Below are 8945 nucleotides of genomic sequence, written 5' to 3' on the forward strand. Positions count from 1 at the left end.
ATATATATATATATATATATATATAGTATTTAGTTTAAACATATTTGATTGAACTTGTACTAAACAGTGCAAGCTGACACTAAAGAGTGTTTGTGTAAATTCAAATGATTTTTTTATTTCGCTTTCACACCTTCAGTTACAGTGCCCTGCAAATCTATTTACCCCCTGCAAAATTTCCTCATTTTGTTGCCATGTTAGCTTGCATCCATGAAAGTTCCAAAGGGGATTTTATATGTACGATCTACACAATCTACTCCAAACTGAGAAAGCTAAAAAAAATGCTGATATTATGTAACTAAGTTAGATTTTCAAAGAAAATTAGAATATTTTCAATTACCTAAGTATTCAACCCCTGAATCAGTTCAGGTGCAAAAGATTAATTTGAAAGGTCATAAAATGAGTGTAATGGTATCTGTCTCTGTGTAATCAAAATGATTTAACTTGAATCCAGAGTAAATGCATCTGTTCAAGCCACAACACACATAATGATAAAGACCAAGGAGCTTTCTAAACAAGTTAGGGATAAAGTGGTAGAGACGTACAGATCAGGAGAAGGTTACAAGAAAATTGCCAGGAAAAATGGGTAAAAGTTACACCATCCCATTGTGAAAAGCTGGTAGAGACCTATCCAAAAAGACTCACACCAGTAATTGATGCTTCCCCTAAGGGGGCTGAATACTTATGCAATCGGCAAATTTCAAATTTTATTTTCTTTGCGGGATTTGCTGACAATCAATTTCCTTCACATATAATAGTGAATTGATCATTAGAGTTTTGGATAAAAATAAATTAACTAAAAAATTGTTTACACTATATGTATTTCATCAAAATGTGGCATTACTAGTAGGAGTGAATACTTTTGCAAGGCACTGTTATAATTTCATTGCTGTCCTTTTATTATAATTTTGTAAATTGCGTTCATGTTCTTAAGTTTACTTCCGAGTGGTATTGCTGTTATTACAATAAAATATTAATAGTATTAATAAATAGAGCTGGGCGATTAGTGTTACTTGTTCAGAAGAAAACAGATATGTGTGTGTGTGTGATATCTTCACAACATGTTTATATTCTTATTTTCATTCATATTACTTTGGTTTTCTAAAATAATTAAAAAGGAGTTTCAAAATTACACTTCACTTTGTAGACCTCTTCTGAAAGCTGAAGGCTGTTTAAATAATTCGAAATGAACAAATAATTTATGAGAACGTTATTGATAAATATTTATATATCAAGAATAAATATTAATTCAATTCTACAATAATAAGAAAATATTAAGTGTCTTGAGGTAATGTTAGACTAGGTTAAACTGAATGGGTAATTGAAAACAAATACTAAAAAGTACAGCAATATATTGAACAAGAGCTGAAGAACATGGGAATCTAAAGCTTGTTAAAGTGAACAAAGAAATCTTTAGAAAAGTTATTTATACCAAGCACCAAAAGTTTATAATCCAAATGAAATAAGAATACTTACTGTTTAGTTATAAAAAGTATTAAAGAAATGTATAACTCGTATAAAGAAACTGGGAAGTATTTATAGAGTATACATTCAAAGTGTATGAGAAAATTATTTGAGGCAATTACCATTCATTCTATATATTTTCATATTAAGTTTATGGTACTTGTATATATAGTTAAAAGAAAAAAGATACGAGTTAAGATTTTTCTCGAATAATGGGGAATATAACAGTACAAAACTTGTTCAATGTTGTAGCATCATGCCTTGTTTCAAACAAGTAATTTGTTTTAACAATTATATTACAAACAAAGAAAACAAACAAATAATTTCAAAGAAACGTATGACACGTACATAGACCAAGAATTTGTTCTTGGAAATCCTGCTGCCCAAGAGGTTCTTACGCCCAGAAAAAGAAATTTAATAAACACAATTGACATTGAAAGAAACTCAAAAGTCCTTGAAAGTTAAAGAAAGACAACTAGAAAAACTTGAAGAAAGGTACAAAAGTGTGAGTTGTAAATTGGAAACAATGAAAGAAAACTTTTGCTTAGGTTACACTGAAACTTAAAAGTCACAATAAAGGCTGACCAATGTTATATAATTTAGATTATAATTGTAAATTGTATAGACGACCGTCTGATTGTAGTGTAATGTGTGTAAATGAAATTGTGATTTGTAATGCTCTGACAGCGGTAGAGCTGTAGACTTTTTACTTTAAAGTTTTTTACAAATTTTAAAAATAATGAAGTGTGAATAAGTATGGATATGAGAATGGAGTAGGCCTAACAAAACTTTGTTTCCATTATATATTTACCTTAAAACTACATTTCTCAGTTATTGATTGAAAAAATTAAACAGTGTAAAAAAAATAATTAATTTTTGAACTTTCATCCTCTGCCATTTTTCTTTTATGGGATTATGTTTCAGTTTGAGCTGGTCGAACTTGAAAACATTATAACACGTGTATTTGTGATAAACATTAATGTCAGGTTTTTATGTATGGATGGGCCGGTTTCATTACAGTAGATTTCTGTGACTTATTAGCGATAAATTTCAACAATAAACAAACAGCACACAGTCCACTTGTTTTAAAAATGGTATACATGTATTAAAACAAATCAAATATACATACAAATGTTCATTACACTGTTAATTACACAGGCCTGAGAATTTAAACTTCATAAAAGTTGTTTTAGTTTTAATAACGGATTTTTCATAATTCAGCTATGCAGATTTCGAAAATAATATTCATTTTTATCTATCAGGTAAGGATTTTGTACAAATCGGAAGGAAAAAACTTATTTAGATCAAATTATTATTTCGTTTACCACAATAAACATTTTTCATTATAATATTTGTTAACAAAAAGACAAACAAACTGAAGAAAAGGAAAAAAAAACATTGATGTCAAACGAATATGCATCCTCATGCATCCTGTTGTTTGTGTGTGTGTGTGACATCTACGTCTTTTAGTTTTAAAACTACGTGTTGTGGTCTTTCTTTTATGTGTTGCTTTATGACGTTTTGTGAAAACACTATACGTGATGGAGAAAAATGGATATCATTTTCGGATTCAGCGTACAGTAATTACTGTAGGTCATGTAAAAATTTCGACACAATAAAACCATCGGAGGCCTGTGCTGTCACACTTGTATCTAGAGCTTTACACATTTGTCTCTTTTTTGTCAAATTCCACACAGGCTGGCTGAGTTACTTTAGAACAAAATCTACACGACGAATTGTTCTTCCTGCTCTGTTGTTACAATACAGTCTGTAATAATTTCATTTTAAAATTACCATTATAACTATTGGTTACCACAGTTGTATCCAGAGCCTTGAATAATTGTCTCTTCTTCGTCAAAGTCCACACAGGCTGGTTTAATTACTTTAGAACACAACTGACAAGACGAATTATTCTTCTTTACTCTGTTATTACAGTCCAATCTGTGATAATTTCACTTAATAATTCGCCACTATATGCTCACAGTCATGTAGTCTAGATCTAGCTAACTATATCTGTATCTGGAACTACATTTTGGATCCGTATTTATAGCCCGATAGAGGCGTAGAACGTTCCACAGACTACCAGACATGATGCAATAATACTCAATTAAAATAACAAGAAACACTTTCTAGTATCATGATGCAATAATATAACAATCACGATTTCACAAGAACTGAACTACACAAGGTATGACTCATAAACCAACCTGTGATACATTATCGCTTCTAAAAATAACTAAAATTAACATTCGCGCAATACTTAAACCATCTAAATCATAACACTCTCATTAAACTTTAACATTCGTGTATATCTAACAATTAACAGAGAAAATGATTTTTATTAACATTTCGAGTCCAATTGTTCTACACTTATTTAAGATTTAAAAGTGGTTTTATTTTAGAACTATTTTATCATTCGTCAGGTCGTAGGTAAACGCTGATTTTATGTGTGTGGACAGGCGAAAATATTTCTTGGTGAGACGTCCAAAACACGTTATTTGAATACAAAATGTCAGAAACATAATCATCGCACAAAACAAGTCTGTACTTGTATTGTATATTCAGGTTCCAAAACTAGTACTAATTGCAATAAACAATACTAATTTCAAAAAAGTAAACACAAAGGAGACAAAATAATATGTACACAAAATTATTATTATTTTATGCCGTTTTTGAAAAAGTTTATTTTTATGCACGTCTACCTTGTGATGACTTTTTTTTTAGAGAAATATACTTGTTAAAAATTTTGTAACAAGTTATAGATATATATTAAATTATGTTTTATCATTTTATGAACAGATTATGCATTTGGATAATCATTAAACACTGTAAGTGTAAAATAGTGTGTTACATTTAAGCAGTGTTTTCGTGATTTTTAAAGTTTCATATCTTTATTTTCGAGTGCCATTTAATATTTTTCAAACAAATATATTTTTGAATAGGTCTTTTATATGGTAACTATATCTTAAATTTTTGGTTTTTGTAAAATCTATAAGTACCCACGTCACAAAAATTTACATATCTATGAGTTTAATTTCTTTTAGATATTGGTTAAATAGATTTCTGAAGGATTTTAGCTATATACATTAGTATATGGAATAGTAAGAGTGAAAATCTAAAGAAAAAGTGGGAAAACTTTATAATTTCTATAACGTGAATGAAAGTATTAGTCAGACTGTTAATATCTGCGTAGTTTGCATTTAAGATAAACAAGCTGATTTGGTTTCAGACAATTAACAAATTCAAATTTATTCCCTCATTCAAAATTCATTTTTGTGAATATGTATACAAACATTTATAAATATAAGTAAATGTAGTGATTCATAAATACATATTAAATAAAATAAAACGCTATTCTTTCATCGGTAGGTTCTTTTAAAGTATTTGTGAAAATAACTCACCAGACCAAGTAGCAATCACAAATTATTTTTTTTCCCTTTAACATTTCTACAAGCTTGAACACTTGTACACTGTCATGAATTGCAAAAGACCCATGTTACAAATATATGAAACATACACAAACTTTAATCGCCAACAGTTCGGAGTATTACTTAAACTTGTCCTCAAGGACAATTACTTTGTCTTCAACGGTCAGTCATATAAACAAATAGATGGGTCACCTTTGGAGCCGACTCTCGCTAACATATTCCCTTGTTATCATGAGCGTTATTGACGCTTAAACCTTTCAATAAATACAAGGACTGACGTGAGATCAAATCCACTTACTTGCACAAAGTAACCGCGATAACTAACACACTGACTGATTCACTATAATATCAAACCAACCTTTACAAACTATCTTGTATTTATAATTTGAGCCTTGTTTTAGAGATGCCACCAGGTTGATCATCAATGACTGGTAGCTTCCTCTCTTTAACTAACAGATTACAACATTAAAAATATAGCTTGCGATAGAAATATAACACCCACTCGAGAACTACTCGTGGTTGTAAGCAAATACTAGTAATATATAAATCTAATTAAGTTTTACTTAATTAACTTTACGATTACAAATTCTTACACAAATATCTAAATTTGTTAATGAAAACAATATCAAGTGTAATGTAAGGAAATGTTTCCTACATAAATAAATACTTTAATTTTTAATTGTATTCTTTTGTTATTTTCAATTCAGTTGGAAACGAATTAAACCTTTCGACAGTTAACTAAGTATCAATTTCCTGATAATCGCATATGAAATACAGTATTGGTTTGTAGTTAGCAGCTCCCAGTATTTCTTTAAATATGATAATATATACATATATAGTTTTCTAATTAATAATGTCCTTAGATCTTTATAATTGTTTACAACACTCTTAAACTTTGGGGGATTTGAGTAGATTTAAATTACCTTACAGTAACCAAAATTAATTTAGGTGTGAATAACGTTACATCATTGGGCCTAATTCATATTCGACATTATACAGCGGACTAACTGTTTAATGATAATAAAACTATCACCTTTGGTTTATATGAATTTATAAAACTGTATCATCTGCAAAAGTTATGTTTATACAGTTTAAATTACATAAATTATTCATAAATACTAAAAATAATAGCCCAAAGTGGAGCCTCATGGTACTCCATACTTAATTTTAGTTTCATTCTTAACATAATTTCAATTTTTTTTGTTGCTTTATATTTCCCATTTCTTACACAGCTTTATCCACTTTAACATTTTGCCTTTTATTTCTGCCCTTTCTATACAGTTTCGATAGTCACATTTCATGGGATATTGATTCGAAGGCCTTTTTCACACCTACGAAAATCACCACTAACTTCAAGAAGTATATATATATATATATTACTAAGAATACTGATATTTAATCTGCTTCAGCAGCTCTTCCAGAGTCCAACTGCTTTATCACTCCTTCAACTTCTGTTTCACACATATATATGTTAACAGTTTCAGTTTTATTAGGTGAAGCATTGTAATGGTCTAAAATAACACAGTTAAAGCCGGAGTTCAACAACAATATTTATTAAACAGTAAAAACACAGTTAATAAATACATGCTTGGCCAGGACTTCATACTAATGTTAATGAACAATATAACACAAATTTCAATGTTAATTATTTCAAGTAATGGAACCAGAAAGAAGAAAAAACCTAATTAAAAAAAACAATAATCGAAAATCACTTTTCTGTTTTAATAACAATGTCGAGTGACCAGCAATAATTCACTATCTCGTTACTGAGTTTAAGAAACTAATGGCAGGGTATGTGTTTACTCCGTTAGGTCACGAGAGCACATCTCATGTGATCATAAATTTAAATAATCTTTTGTTGCATTAATAAGATATGTACGTCACCGCAAGTTTCAAAACACATATATATTTACTCAACATAAACATGATAAGCTAGAAAGTGAGCTAGCGGTTTCGTGTAACTAAAAATTTATAAATAAACTAAACAATAGAAGGAATAGTAAACGAACAATAAACAAAACCATAACCAAAAGAAAAAATATAGAATTCGCTATCTCACAACGTATTATTGAAGTTGTCAACGAACAATGCTCCGACTATTCCTGTACAATATTTATTGAACTTATTTACTAACCTTTCTGCATTTTTTCCTGGATGTTAACTAACACTTATATCTATAATTTAATTGCGAAACTTTTTATTTGAGATTGGCCACATACTTCTGGTCTCCCATTGTTTATATTTTTTATTTATTGTTTTAATGAATTAGCTTCCCTTTTCTTACTACTTTTCTAAGCATATTTCTGTAGGTTTTCTAATTATGTTTTTCATCCAATACAGTTGGCCCGGCATGGCCAGGTGGTTAGGGCGCTCGACTCGCAATATGAGGGTCGCGGATTCGAATCCTCATCACACAAAACATGCTCGCCCTTTCAACCGTAGGGTCATTATAATGTAACAGTCAATCCCATTATTCGTTTGTAAAGAAGTAGCCCAAGAGTTGGCGGTGGGTAGCGTTGACTAGCTGCCTTCCCCTTAGCTTATCACTGCTAAATTAGGGACGGCTAGCGCAAATATTTCAATTCCAGTATTTTTTATTTTTCATTGCTTCAAATTTTTCATGTTCTGTTATATAAATTTTAGCATCCCTAAAACAAAGAATTTTGAAACCCTTTCTCTCGCTCCCCAGTGGCTCTAGAATCACTGCAACACTGATTTCGATCAAGTCAATTAAAAGCATACTTATTGCTGATTCTCACAAAATTATTACCTTTTATCGAACGACCAACACATACTTATGTATCCATATAAATCTCCATCCACCCAGTGGGACAGTGGTATGTCTGCGGATTTACAACGCTAAGAACCGGGTTTCGCTAGTGTATATGTAGACACCGGTGTTCAATAGTTGCCATGATACGGGTCAATGTCAACAACAGGTCTCAGGGTGTATTAGCTCTGCCCTTTTTTCTTTATTGGACACAAAGTTTAAAGTACTTATCTTGGAGTTTGAACTGCTAAACGTTTCACATTTATTTTCTGTGTTTATTTTACTGTCAATGACTGAAGTAGAAATCCACTGAAAATAAAGCAACAAAGCACGCGCACAGAAATAAGCCGACTTGACCCCTTCTCCGAGAATGCGATGTAGAATTTATCAACTTATGTATCCTACAGTGTTTACAATGAGAATTCTCCAGAATAATGATATTGCACTTTGAATCTGCGAAAACGTTTATTACAGTATATGGTTTGGAGCCGATCCAATAAGCATCGCAAGTATTTGAATATTGGTCATCCTTCTGTGAAGTTTGAAATTTAGCGGTATACTTTACAGGCATACAAAGATAACTGCCCGCTTTATCGAATGCCCGTATAGAGAACGAGACTAAAGACACTGCCCTTAATCCATAACATTGAGGTGTCTGTTAATGCAAAATTTATTTTAGTTACAAATAGTATAAAAAAAGAAAGAGACTGAAAAGGTCTGCCCCTAATGGCGCGGTGGCCCCGTTAATCGAGGTTCTACTGTACACAACTAACACATCGAAGACACAAGAAAGTCCTTCAACAGATATACCCAGCTGGTCTTCACTTGAAGTTGCTTCTTAACTGAAGAAGAACGTGATTCAAAGAGCATTTGGCAGTTTATATGTGTAGTGACAGTTTGTTTGAAGTTAAGCACAAAGCTACACAATGGGCTATCCGTGCTCTGCCCACCACGGGCATCGAAATCCGATTTCCGGCTTTGTAAGTCCACAGACATAACGCTGTGCCACTAGGGGTAAAAGATTTACAATAAGAAGCAATTTTGTTTAAAATCCAAGGGCGTGAAAATATAGCAACTGCCGTGGTTGCTCAGATTTCTGATACCATCAGTCATGTGTGCATTACTTTGAGGCTAGAAGAGTTGAGAAAACGTTTAGGACAGAAGACCAGTACTATCAAGCTTTTAGTAAACGTCTATCAGAAACATCAAATAATTTGATCTGAATTTTTCGATCACTCAGTTGCGTGATAGATACTTTGAAATATTTAAACAAAAAGTTGTAGAGA

This window comes from Limulus polyphemus, unplaced genomic scaffold (assembly GCF_000517525.1).
Source record: "Limulus polyphemus unplaced genomic scaffold, Limulus_polyphemus-2.1.2 Scaffold209, whole genome shotgun sequence".
NCBI lineage: Eukaryota > Metazoa > Arthropoda > Merostomata > Xiphosura > Limulidae > Limulus > Limulus polyphemus.